Source organism: Miniopterus schreibersii, assembly GCF_964146895.1.
Source record: "Miniopterus schreibersii genome assembly, chromosome: 1".
Taxonomy (NCBI): Eukaryota; Metazoa; Chordata; class Mammalia; order Chiroptera; family Miniopteridae; genus Miniopterus; species Miniopterus schreibersii.
Window position 1 is genome coordinate 95,816,953 of NC_138101.1, and position 14,591 is coordinate 95,831,543.

Below are 14,591 nucleotides of genomic sequence, written 5' to 3' on the forward strand. Positions count from 1 at the left end.
AATGAGTGGAAAAATATATCATGCTCATGGATTGGAAGAATTAATATCATGAAAATGTTCATACTACCCAAAGCAATTTATGAATTCAATGCAATTCGATTAAAATACCAACAGCCTATTTCATAGATCTAGAACAAACATTTCAAAAATTTATATGGAACCAAAAAAGACCCCGAATAGCTGCAGCTATCTTGAGAAAAAGAACAGAGTAGGAGGGATCACTTTACCAGACATAAAACTGTACTACAAAGCCATTATAATGAAAACAGCCTGGTATTGGTACAACAACAGACATATAGATCAATGGAACAGAACAGAAACCCCAGAAATAGACCCACGCCATGTCAGTTAATATTTGACAAAGGAGGCAAGAGCATTCAAAGGATTAAATACAGTCTCTTCAATAAGTGGTGCTGGGAAAATTGGGCTGATACATGCAAAAAAAAAAAAATGAAACTAGACCACCAACTCTCACCATACACAAAAATAAACTCAAAATGGATAAAAGACTTAAATGTAAGTTGCAAAACCATAAAAATCCTGGAAGAAAACATCGGCAGTAAAGTCACAGACATCCCACGTAATGGAATTTTCACTAATACATCTCGTAGGGCAAGAAAAATAAAAGAAAAAAATTAACATATGGCACTACATCAAACTAAAAATGTTCCCCACAGCAAAAGAAAACAGCCTCAAAATACAAAGGAACCCCAAGGTCTGGGAAAAAATATTTGCCAAGGATGTATCTGATAAGGGGCTAATTTCCAAAGTGTATAAAGAACTCATATTACTCAGTAAGAGGAAGACAAACAACCCAATTAAGAAATAGGCAAAGGACCTGAATAGACACTTCTCCGAAGAGGACATACAGATGGCCAAGTGACATATGAGAAAATGCTCCATGTCGCTAATCATCAGAGAGATGCAAATTAAAACCACAATGAGATGTCACTTCACACCTGTAAGAATGGCTACCATCAACAAATCAACAAACAACTTGTGCTGATAAGGATGTGGAGAAAGGGAAACCCTAGTACACTGCTGTTGGGAATGCAGACTGGTGCAGCCACTATAGAAAACAGTATGGAGGTTCCTCAAAAAATTAAATATGGAGCTGCCTTTTGACCCAGTGATCTAACTTCTAGAAATATGCCCTAAGAATCCTGAAACACTAATCAGAAAGAATATATGCACCCCTATGTTCATAGCAGCACAATTTACAATACATAAGATCTGGAAACAGCCCAAGTGCCCATCAGTAGATGAGTGGATAAAAAAGCTGTGGGACATATATACCATGGAATACTACACAGCTATAAAGAAGAAAGACCTCATACCCTTTGGGACAGTATGGATGGACCTGGAGAATATTATGCTAAGTGAAATAAGCCAGGCAGAGAAACACAACCATCACATGTTCTCACTTATATGTGGAATCTAAAGAACTTAATAAGCTGATGAACAGAATAGATTCAATGACATGGAAGCATGGATCAGACTGACGAATCTCAGAGGGATGAAGGAGGGTGGGTGAGTGGAGGGGGAGAGATTAACCAAATAATTCATACACATATATGCACAACCCAAGGACACAGACAGTGGTGTGGAGAGGGACTGGGGAGGGTGGTGGGAAGGAGTGGAATGGGTCATTGGAGAGAAAAAGGGACATCTGTAATATTTTAAACAAAAATAAACACACACACACAAAGAAATACAACTGATTTCTGGATATTTATTTTGTATATTGCTACTTCATTGAATTCATTTATTAGTTCTAGTAGTTTTTGTGTGAAATCTTTAGGATTCTCTATATACAGTATCATGTCATCTGCAAATAAGGACAGTTTTACTTCTTCCTTTCCAATTTGGATGATTTTTATTTCATCTTCTTGTCTGATTGCTGTGGCTAGGACTTCCAGTACTATTTTGTACAAGAGTGATGAAAGCCAACATCTCTTTTTCCTGATCTTAAGGGGAATGCTTTCAGTTTTTTCCCGTTGAGTATGATGTTGGCTATGGGTTTGTCATATATGGCCTTTATTGTGTTGAGATATGTTCCCTCTATTCCCACTTTGCTGAGAGAGTTTTTATCATAAATGAGTGCTGAATTTTATCAAATGCTTTTTCTGCATCTATTGATATGATCATGTGATTTTTGTACTTCATTTTGTTTATGTGATGTATCACATTTATTGAATTGCAAATATTGTACCAACCTTGCACCCCAGGAATAAACCCCACTTGGCCATGGTTTATCATCTTAAATATACTGCGGGATCCAGTTTGCTAATATTTTGTTGAGGGGTTTAGCATCTAAGTTCATCAAGAATATTGGACTATAATTTTCTTCCTTTGTAGTGTCTTTTTCTGGCTTTGGAATTAGGATAATGCTTGCCTTGTAAAATGAGTTTGGAAGTCTTCCCTTCTCTTGAATTTTTTTGAATAGTTTGAGAAGTATAGGTGTAAGTTCTTATATGAATGTTTGGTAAAATTCACCTGTGAAGCCATCTGATCCAGGACTTTTGTTTTTTGGGAGATTTTTGAGTACTGCTGCAATTTCATTAGTGGTAATCTTTCTGTTTAAAATTTCTGATTCTTCCTGATTCTTCCTGGAAGATTGTATGTTTCTATAAATTTATCTATTTCTTCCTGATCGTCCAATTTGTTGGCATATAATTGTTCATAATATTGTCTTACAATCTTTTTCTTGATGAGTCTGGTTAAAGATTTTTCAACTTTATCTTTTCAAAGAACCAACTCTTGGTTTCACTGATTTTTTTCTTGGTATTTTTTAAACTTTATTGTTTTTATTTCTGCTTTTATATTTATTATTCCCTTTCTTCTACTCACTCTGGGCTTTGTTTGTTGTTTTTATAGTTCCTTTATGTGTAAAGTTAGATTGTTTATTTGATATTTTATTTGTTTCTGGAGGTATGTATGTAATGCTATGAATTTCCCTCTTAGGACTGCTTTTGCTGTGCCTCATAAATTTTGGGTTGTTATGTTCAACAAACTTTTCTTTATAAGTAAAAATGGTCTAAAAATAATGATTAAAACTATAGTATAGTAAATACATAAATCTGTAACATAGTCATTTATTACTGTTATCAAGTATTATGTACTTTATATAATTGTGAACTATACTTTTATGGTCAATAGCACAGTAGGTTTGTTTAAACCAGCATCACCACAAACACCTGAATAATGTTTTTCTGTACAATGTTACAACAGCTATGTCACTAGGCCAAAGGAATTTTTCAGCTCCATTATAATTTTATGGAACCACCATCATAAAGGCAATCTGTTGTTGACTAAAATGCCATTATATGGTACCTGGTTGTACACAATACAGTATTATTTACTATAGTCACCATTCTCTACATTAAATCCCAGTAAGTTATTCATCTTATAACTGAATATCTTTATCCCTTGACCAACATCATCTCCCTATTTCCCCCATGCCCCAGCCCATCGCAACCATCATTCTACTCTATTTTCTATATGCAAGAACTTTTATTTTTGAGAATTCCACACATAAATATTATCATACAGTATTTGTTTTTGCCCATCAAACATTTTACTTATCATAACATCCTCAGTGTTCATCCATATTGTTGCAAATGGCAAGATATCCTTCAAATGTATGACTAAAATATATGTATATCACATCTTCTTTACCCATTTATCCATAGACAGACACTTAGGTTATTTCCATATATTTGCTATTGTAAATATGGGACAGTAAATATTTCTTCAACACACTGATTTTGTTTGCTTCAGATATAGACCCAAAAGTGGGATTGCTAGATCACGTAGTAGTTCTATTTTTAATTTTTGGGAAACCTCCATAGTGTTACTTATAATGGTTATAACAATTTACATTCCCACCTTCAGTGTATAGGAGCTCCCTTTTCTCCATATTCTCACCACATGTTTTGTCTTGTATTTTGACAGTAGCCCTTCTAAAAGGTATGCAGTTATATCTCATTGTGGTTTTGGTTTGCACTTCCCTGCTTATTAGTGATTTTGAGTACCTTTTCATATACCTGTTGGCCACTTTTATATCTTCTTTGGAAAATATCTATTCAGCTCATTAGTCTACTACTTAATCTGATTGTTTGACCTTTTTCCTATTGAGTTTTATGCATTCCTTATATATTTTAACTCATAGATATATGGTTTGCAAATATTTTTCTCCCATTCCATAGGTTGCATTTTCACTCTATGAATTTTGTGGAGTTTTGTCATTGTTTTGTCATGCAGAAGTTCTGTAGTTTGATGGAGCCCACTAGTTTATTTTTGTATTTTGTTAACTTTGCTTTTGGCGTCATATCGAAAAACTACTGCCAAGGCCAATGTTAAGGAGCTTTTTCCTTATGCTCATTTCCAGTAGTTATAAAGTTACAGGTCACTCTGGCCGGGTGGCTCAGTTGGTTGGAGTATTGTCCTTTCACCATAAGGTTGTGGGTTTGATCCTGGTTGGGGCAACCGAACAATGTTTTTCTCTCACACATTGATCTCTCTCTCTCTCTCTCTAAAACATATCCTCAGGTGAGGATTAAAAGAAAAAAAAGTTACAGGTTTTACATTTAAGTCTCTAATCCATTTGGAGTTAATTTTTGTGAGTTGTATAATACAATGGTTAAGTTCAGTTCAATTGTTTTCATGTGAATAGCCAGTTTTCCCAAGACCATATATTGAAGAGACTATCTTTCTCCATTTTGCATTCTTGGTGCTCTTGTCAAAGCTAAGTTGACCTATACGCATGGGACTATTTGTGGGCTCTCTATTCTATTCCACTTGTCTATATGTCTGCCTTTATTAGCTCAGTAATATAGTTTGAAATCAGGAATTGTGATGCCTCTAGCTTTGTGTTTCTCAAGATTTCTTTCACTGTTCAGGGTCTGTTGTGGTTACCTACAAAGTTTTTTGTTTGTTTGATAGTTAATCCTCAGCCTAGGATATTTTTTTCATTGATTTTTAGAGAGAGTGGAAGGGATGGATGGAGGAAAGGAGAGAGGTGAGAGAAAGAAAGAGAGAGAGACATCAATTGGTTACCTCCCACATATACCCATTGACTGGAAATTGAAACTACGACCCTCAGTGCATGGGCCGATGCTCTAACCACTGAGTCACACTGGTCAGGGCTACAAAGTTTTGAATTGTTTGTTCTATTTCTGTCAAAAATTCCATTGGAATTTTGATAAGGATTGCATTGAATCTATATATGGATTTGATAACTGTGGACATTTTAACAATACTAATTCTCCCAATCCATGAGCATGAAATATATTTCCATTTATTTGTGTCTTCCTCAATTTCTTTCATTGGTGTCTTATAGTTTTCAGAATATAGGTTTTTTACCTCCTTGTTTAAATTTATTTCTAAGTATTTTACTGTGTTTTTTATGCTATTGTAAATGGAATTATTTTTTAATTTTGTTCAGATAGTTTTTTGTGTATAGAAATGCAACTAATTTTTGTATGTTGGTTTTGCATCCTGCAATTTTACTGAATTCATTTATTAGTTTTAAAAGTTTTATTAGTTTTATAAGATTTTCTACATATAATATCATGTCATTTGCAAACAGACAGTATTACTTCTTTCTTTCTTTCTTTCTGATTTGGATGTCTTTTATTTCTTTTGCATGTCTAATTGCTCTAGATAGAACTTCCAGAACTATGGTGAATAGAAATTACAAGAGTGGGAATCTTTGTCTAGTTCTTGTTCTCAGAGAAAAAGCTTTCAGCTTTTCATATTTGAGTATGATGTTAGCTGTGGGCTTGTCATATATCACCTTTATTTTGTTGAGATATGTTTCTTTTATGCCCACTCTATCAAGAGTTTTTATGATAAAGCAATGTCAAATTCTGTCAAATGTTTTTGTGCATCTATTAGAATGATCATATAATTTTTATCTTTTATTTTCTTTATTTTTAACCAAAAGAAATTTATTTTTCTTTTTTCTGGAGGCTGGAATGTCCGATATCAAGATGCCAGCTGATTTGGTTTCTGGTGAGAACTCTCTTCCTGGCTTGCAAACAGTTGTCTTGGTGTATTTTCACATGATAGAAAGAGAGCGAGCTTTCTGGTGTCTCCTCTTATAAGGACACTGATCCAACTGGGTCAGGGCTCCACCCTTACCACTTCATTTACTTATTTCCTTATTCTAAATATAGCCACATTGGAGGGTTAGTGCTTCAACACATGAATTTGGGATTATCGGAGACACAACTCAGTTCATAATATGAAACCACCTTGAATTTTGGTGCAAAAAGAACCTTCACATCCTGGAGTTACCTTACAAAAGTTTTCCTTAGTACTGAAAAACAAAACCCAAATTAGATATTATTGAAGCAACCTGGGAGTAGAAAGACACAGACTATTTGTGGGGGTTACAATAAATTGAGACAAACTTCTCTGCCCACCTTGTCTCTCTGCACATGAGCTGGGGCAGCAAAGGCAGCTTTGACCATGTCACTGCCCTCTCCACTCAGACACTTATAGAGAATCAATTAAGGATAAGATGTGCAAAGAGCTATAGGGAAGCCAAGAAGAGCCTGACCATCCCATCCCTGCTTTCAAGAAAGCTTAATTGCTGCCTATTGGGGTAAGGGGGATATATGCTAAATTACTTAGCTAAGTAACTCACAGTTGCCCAGTGTGATGGAAGAAATCATTTTTGGAAGGACAGGAACAATTCCAAAAGGTGAAGCATTTAAATCAAGTTAATAAGAATCAGGGTTGGATTTTGACAGAGATTCAGGAGTGGCAGAAAGGAAAGGGAAAAAGGGAGAGAGGAGAGGTTTTCTAAAGAAAAAGAGTTTGAGCAGAGGTCAAGGTTGCTCCATAATTTTCAGGGTCCAGTGCAAAATGAAAATGCAGGGCCTCTTGTTGAAAAGGCAGGGAGAATGGCATTCTCCCTTTCATTCTCTTCCTGTGGTGTATCGCATTTATTGATTTGCATTCCAGGAATCAATCCCACTTCATCATGGTATATGATCCTTTTAATGTGCTGTTGAATTCTGTTTGCTAATATTTTGTTGAGGATTTTTGCATCTATATTTATCAGGGGATATTGGCCTATAATTTTTCTTTTCTTGTAGTGTCCTTGCCTGACTTTGGTATCAGGGTAATGCAAGCCTTATAAAATGAGTTTGGAAATGTTCCCTCCTCTTCTATTTTAGGAAGAGTTTGAGAAGGATTGGCATTCATTCTTTCTTAAATGTTTTGTAGAATTCACCCATGAAGCCATCCATCCGGTTTCCTGGGCTTTTTTTTTTTTTTAATGGGAGATTTTTGATTACTGATTCAATGTCATTACTCATTAATGGTCTGTTCAGATTTTCTATTTTTTCATGATTCAGCTTTAGTAGGCTGTATGCTTCTAGGAATTTATCCATTTCTTCTAGTTTAACCAATTTGGTGGCCTGTAATTATTCATAGTAGTTTCTCATGATCCTTAGTATTTCTGTAATATCAGTTTTAATGTCTCCACTTTCATTTATTATGTTATTTATTTGAGTCTTCTCTCTTTTAGTTAATCTAACTAAAGTGTTGTCAATTCTGTTTATATTTACTTTGAGTAAATATAAAGTTAAAGTTATGTTGTTTATTTGAGGTCTTTCTTTTTTTCTTAATGTAGGCATTTATCACTATAAACTTCCCTCTCAGAATGTTTTTGTTCCATCCCATATGTTTTGAGATGTTGTGTTTCATTTTCATTTGTCTCAAGACACTTTTTAAATTTCCCTTTGATTTCTTTGGTCCAACTCCTGTTCAGAAACAGGTTTTTAAATTTCTACAAATTTGTGGATTTGTTCCAGTTTTCCTCTTGTTATTAATTTCTAATTTCATACCATTGTGGTTGGAAAAGATACTTGCCATTATTTCAATCTTCTTAAGTTTGTTAAGACTAATCTTGTGATCTAAAATGATCTATCCCTGAGATTGTTTTTATGCACTTTAGAAGAATGTATATTCTGCTGCTGTTGGATAAAAGTTTTTTATGTCTATTAGGTTCATTCAGTATAAAATATAGTTCAAAGCCAATGTTTTTTTATTGATTTTCTACCTGGATATCTATACAGTGTTGAAAATAGAGTATTAAAATCCCCCACTATTATAGAACTGATGTATATTTCTGCCTTCAGATCTTTCAAGTATGAGAGTATTCTGAATTTTACTATATACTTAATCTTTACCAGTGAGTTTTATATTTTCACATTTTCATGTTAATAATTAGTATATATTTATATCAGCTTGACTCCTTTTAGCATTTCTTTTTTAAAAAATTCTTTTTTAAATTCTTTTTTTTAATGTTTTTATTGATTTTTAGAGTGAGAAGAAGGGAGAGGGAGAAAGAAACATCAATGTGAGTGAGAAACATCAATCATTTGCCTCCCACACACAGCCCAACCAGGGACCTAACCCAAAACCTGAGCATGTGTCCTAACTAGGAATCGAACCTGAGACCTTTTGGTGCATGGGACAAGGCTCAACCAACTGAGCCACACCAGCCAGGGTATTTAGCATTTCTTGTAAGGCAGGTCAAGTGGTAATAAATTCCCTCAGCTTTTTTTGTCTGGGTACGTCATCATAGCTCCTTCATTTTTGAATGACATCTCTCCAAAATACAGAGAGGGTAAAATACTTTTTTTACAGTCTTTTTTCTTTCAGCATTTTCAATATATCATCACACTCTGCTGGCCTGCAAGCTTTCTGCTGAGAAATCCTCTGATGCCCTTTTTGTGGTTCTTTTATATGTGATGAGTTTCTTTTCTCTTGCTGCTTTCAAAATTCTCTTTTTGTTTTTGAATTTTTGACAGTTTTATTATAATGTGTCCTAGTAAAGACCTCTTTGAGTTGAATCTGACTTTAGATCATGTCCATATCTTGCCCTAGATTTGGGAAATTTTCAGCTATTATTTTTTCAAGTAAGTTTTTTGCCCCTTTCTTCTTCTCTTCTTTTACAATTCTCATAATTTATAACTTGTTTCTTGTGATGATGTGCTAAAGATATATAGGCTATCTTCATTGTTTTCATTATTTTTTTCTCTCTTGTCCTCTGACTGGATAATTTCTAATGATGTACCTCTGAAGTCATATATTCTTTCTTCTGCTTGACCAAGTCTGATATTGACATGCTCTATTGCATTTTTCATTTAATTCATTTTATATTCTTCAGCTCCAGAATTTCTGTTTGGTTCTTTTTTATGATTTCTATCTTTCTGATAAAGTTCTCATTTTGTTCATATGTTGCTTTCCTGATTTTGTTGAGTTGTGTATCTTTGTTCTCTGTAGCTTGCTAAGCTTCCTTAAAATAATTATTCTTAATTTTTTATCAGATAATTTATAGATCTCCATTTCTTTGGAGTTTGTTCCTGGGAAATTATTGTGTTCTTTTAATAGTGTCATGTTTGCTGATTTTCATGTTTCTTGAAGTCTTACATTGCTGTCTTCACATTTGAAGAAGCAGTCACCTCTTCTATCCTTTACTGACCGGTTTTAGGAGAGAAGTACCATCACCAATCAGCCTAGGTAGGGATTCTGTGGTTTTTCTCAGTCCTTTTGTATGGATGTATCTACTCTCTCTTAAAGAAGAATTCATTTTTTTAAAGATTTTTTATTATTATTGATTTTAGAGGAGAGGAAGGGAGAGGGAGATAGAAACACCAGTGTGAGAGTGAAACATGATTGGCTGCCTCCTGTATGCCCCTTACCAAGAATTGAGCCCACTAGCTGGGCATGTGCCCTGACCAGAATGGAACTGGCAACCTTTAGGTGCATAGAATGACACCCAACCAACTGAGCCACCTGGCCAGGGATTGAGGGGGATTTCTTAAGATCATATGCCTTCAATACTGCAAAACCAGACCAACTGCTGAGATACTCCTGTTTACTTTCACTAGGAAGCTCCCCTGAAATGCTCAAGGCTGTGTGGTTTCTCTCAGTCTAGCACAGTCAGGCTGGTCTTCTGCACATGAACACTAGCTGTATGCAAAGGATTGCACTCACCACTCACAGGGAGCCAGCTATAAGGATGTGTGGGTGAGGCATGGAGAGCATTGGGCATGCCTGTGGGCAAACTGGGGGCATCTGTAGGCATGATATCTCCAGCAGCTAGGGGGCAGTCTTGCTGATAGAGTCCATAAAGTGGTTAGTAAGATCCATGTCACTTCAGTGAGTTCCAAGCCCTAGCTGCTATACTCCTAGCATCTCCCAGCCCCTCAGGCATACAGGTTACCTGAGTATTTTAGATGAAGTAAGAAGAAAGTAGACCTCTTTGGATGCATCCTGCACAGCTGGTGGGGGAGAAGAGGTATGTTCTTACATTCCCCTATGGAAGAAATCTCAGAACAAGGGAATCTCTCTTGGCACTAACCTGTCACTTTGGGAGAGGGGGACTCTGGTAAAGTGAAAATTTCTTCTTATCCTCTTCAATGCACCTGTTCTTGAATTTTATTTTATTTTTTTCCCCGCAAAGCTATGCTAGAACTCCCAAACTCTCACAAGTATTCTTGTCTATGGGTGACTGTCAAAATCAATGTTCTGTGGGGGCGTGACAGCAGAAAACTCCTATTGCACTATCTTGCTGACATTGCTTCCTATCAATTCTTAACATCACAGAATTGTTGTGAGGCTAAAACTATATAAAGATAGAAAAATTCTTTGTAAACAAGTATCAACACAAATGTTAGTTACTAATAATAGCAGGCACAAATACTCAAAGAAATGGTAAGACAGATCATAAAAACACATTGGATTGTTTCTCTGCCTTAACACCTGGATCTGAGATACAAAAGTGAGATCACAAAGGGAGAGGCTGCAAGACTGTGAGGCAGCCTAAGGGTAAAGTCTAGTGGGTAACAGTAGTCATAGTTAACCCAGTGCCAGGCATTTTCAAAACTCTTAACAAGTAATACCCCAGTTAATCATTATAATTCTTCCCATTTTATAGATGAGAAAATTGGGCACAAGGTGGTTAAACAACTTCCTCAAGATGACCCAGGTAATAAGAATCAAGCTGACAAAATTTTAATTTCTTTTCCTCAAAAGAGTAAAAATTGGAACTGCCTTATGACCTAGTGATTCTACTTCTGAGGCTATAGCCAAAGAAACCCCAAACACTAATTTGAAAATAACATGCACCGCTATGTTCATTGTAGCACTGTTTACAGTGGTCAAGATTTTGAAGCAGCCCAAATACCCATCAATAGATAAGTGGATAAAAGAGCTGTGGTACATTTACACAATGGAATACTACTCAGCCATAAAAAAGAAGGAAATCTTACCTTTTTCTATGGCATGGATGGACCTGGAGAGTATTATGCTAAGTGAAATAAGCCAGTCAGGGAAAGACAAGTATCATATAATTTCACTTATATGTGGAATCTAATGAACAAAATAAACAAACAACAGAAACAGACTCATAGATACAGAAAACAGATTGATAGCTGTCAGAGAGAAGGAGCTTAAGAGGCTGAGTGAAAAGGGTGAAGGGATTAAGCAAAAACAAAACAAAACAACAGACAAAAAAACCCCTCATAGACAGGATTTGAACTCCTAACTCCTACACTAAGCTGCCTCAACAGTAGGCAGTGGTAGACCTAAGGTGAGCATGGATGAAGGACCAAACACTGTACTTTCTTTTCAAAGATTCCTTTCAACTCACTCTTTTTCTTAAAACATCCTTGAGTGCTTGGGAGGCAAACAGAATCTGCTTATGTGGCAAGCTGTTATATAAGAGGAGAAGGTAGGTTGAGGGTAACCTTATAGTAATAGGGATCAGAAGAGTTTCCTTTGTTTTTCATAATCTGCTAATTTACTCTAGCACAGATCATTGAGTCAAGCATTCTCATTTCCTAAACTTCTTTGAAACATCCCATGGGTTCTTTTCAAACAGAAAAAAAAATTCAATATTGAAAAATAAACTGTTCTTTCTCCTACTTAAAGAACAAAAGCCTAGAGTATAGTTGGGGGGGATGGATGAAACCTGTGAAATCATGCTTACTGTTTGAACAACCATTCCAATTAAAAAGCACCCTGGGATTGGTGCATGTCTGGCCGTTGCACATGGCAGACACAATGAGTTCTGCTATGAGTGACCATAGAGTCATTTTGGCAAGGCCCCTCCTGGAGCCATGTGACCAGTGGGTGTCCCGTACCTTTTTTAGAATACAGCAGGAATTGAAAATGCTGAAAAACAGCAACACCTCCTCACCAAGACCACAGTAACACAAACCGCAGAGGTGCCTGCACCAGCTCCTGGGAAGGCAGCCCTCCTAGGGGTATGCAAGCTACCGACAGTGTGGTAGGGAGGTTTTGAATTGCTTCAGACACAATCTGGGGAAACACTTTAGGAACTGCCAGCACAGTCATTTTCTCTATTTTTCAGAGATTCTTTATATGTCTCAGTGGGTCATCAGACACATTTCATGTCCAGGTATAAACAAAAAAGAGCCAATGTATGAGGGAAGGATAGACTTCACAAAGAGCCCAGTTCTCTATCAAAGCTTAGTCCACAGGTATTGCTAGAGCAAAAACTTTCAAGTAAAACTAATATGTAAAATCTTGATTTAATAAAAGCTCAAAATTGAAAATAAAAACCTGGAGAAACATTAAGTTAAATACAGAGAGACAGAAATAATGAGGGGCAAGAGGCCACCCATAAAAAATGATTATAAATAGGAGACATGACTCAGCAGCTCCCTCACATTAAGAAGAGATAAAATTTTGCATCCTCCAAGAATGTGCAGGAAATAGCATTTCACTACCTTCATTCTCTGTCCTGTTCCTTTCCCTTACTCATTTTGCATATTTGCAGACTAGAAGACCCATAGATTGCAACCTGCAATCATGTTCTGGCTGAACAGTTTTTAGAAGGCAGTAACTTCTACATTTATTACTAACTGCTTGAAGTACCTAACTCCACATAACTAGAAACATATTAAAACTATATAAGGCCATGGTGGTAAGAGAGGGAAGTTTATATTTCCGGTAGTTTCTGGACAGATGGACTCAGTAAATATTTACTAAATTAATTGTGATTTGCCTGCTCTTCTTATATGCATACCCCACAATGCCTCATTTGGCTAGGATAACATTTTGAAATACTAATCTTCAATTATTTATTCTCCTTGCATTGTTTCATTTTTTTTCCTTGTCTCAAGTAAGCAACCAGATTGTGCTCTTTGCTCAAGATAAATGTGGAAAAAGGAGAAAAGCAGCCAATAATCTTTCTATTTTCTTCCAAAGTCTCAGCTCTGGAACTTCTCTGTCAGTAGAGCAGGATAAAAGTAGAGGATTCTCATCCAGTGACAATGTATTAACCAGAAACATGAAGGGAAAGAGATGTCCCCCAGAAAGAAAAACAGGGCTTTCTCCTGGATAGAAAGAAAAGAGAGAGTGTATGTGCATTCTGTGGGTCTGTAGTGCAAAGAAAAGCTTTGCTCTGCTTGCCAGTGAAAACACTAGGGTAAGTAGCAAAGCCCCTGAGAGAAAATAGCTGTGTGGAGTGGAGAGGTAGACAGCACCACTGACAGCCATGCAAAAGATTCTCAGGGCTGAAGAAAACTTCTGGAATGACAAGTTCTAAGGCAAGGATGACAAATACTTTATCAGTGAATTATGTAAGAAAAGGCCAAGAGCCCTGGCCAGTGTGGCTCAGTGGTTAAAGCGTTGGCCGGCACCAAAGAGTCACAGGTTCAATTCCTGGTCAAGGGCACATACCTAGGTTGCAGGCTCAACCCCCGGCCCTGGTCAGGGCTTGCATGGGAGGCAAGCAATCAATGTGTGTCTCTCATATCCATGTTTCTCTCTCTCTCTCTTTTTCTCTCTCTCTCTCTTTCTCTCTCTCTCTCCCTCACCCCCCACCCTCCCTCACCTGAGTTGAAGCTCCTTCCTGGATGAGACACTTTGTCTTATACCTACAAATGCTCTCCTAACTTAGGGGTGAATCATGAGGAAATGAAAGCCAGAAGAGGAAAATGTTTGGCATGCAACACTGTTAGTTGACCTGCTATGTCTATCCCCTGAGACAATAAGCACAGAGGGGCACATAACCCATTTCACACCTTGGAAGGAAATATGAAAAATAACAGAAAGAATAAAAGATATATCTTTCAGAATATTATCTCAATTATATTCTTACCTAAATAAATATTTTAGGTCCTTACAAATAAAATTCACTTCTAATAAATGCTCTTTCTCCCAGCTCCAGTACTCCCAGCTTCCAGCAACTACATCTCAGCATCTGGAGTAAAGGGGTATCTGGCCCAGGATCCCAAAGGGTCAAGTAGGTTAGCCTAATGTGGCAAATTTTTCTCCTCTCCTCTCCTCTGTGTGTGTGTGTGTGTGTGTGTGTGTGTGTGTGTGTGTGTGTGTTAAGGATGGAGAAGGACCATGTGAACCCCCATGTCCCCATTTAGAGATTCTTCTCCCACTAATACTGATTCCATAGAACAGAGAGCTCAGCCACAGGTAAAGGAAGCCTTGCCCTTGACTAGATCACCGTCTTATGGGTCTATAAAAGTGAGCACTAAGCTTTTGTCTTTGGCAAAAAGCCTGGTCAGATTGGTGAGGGAAGGTGA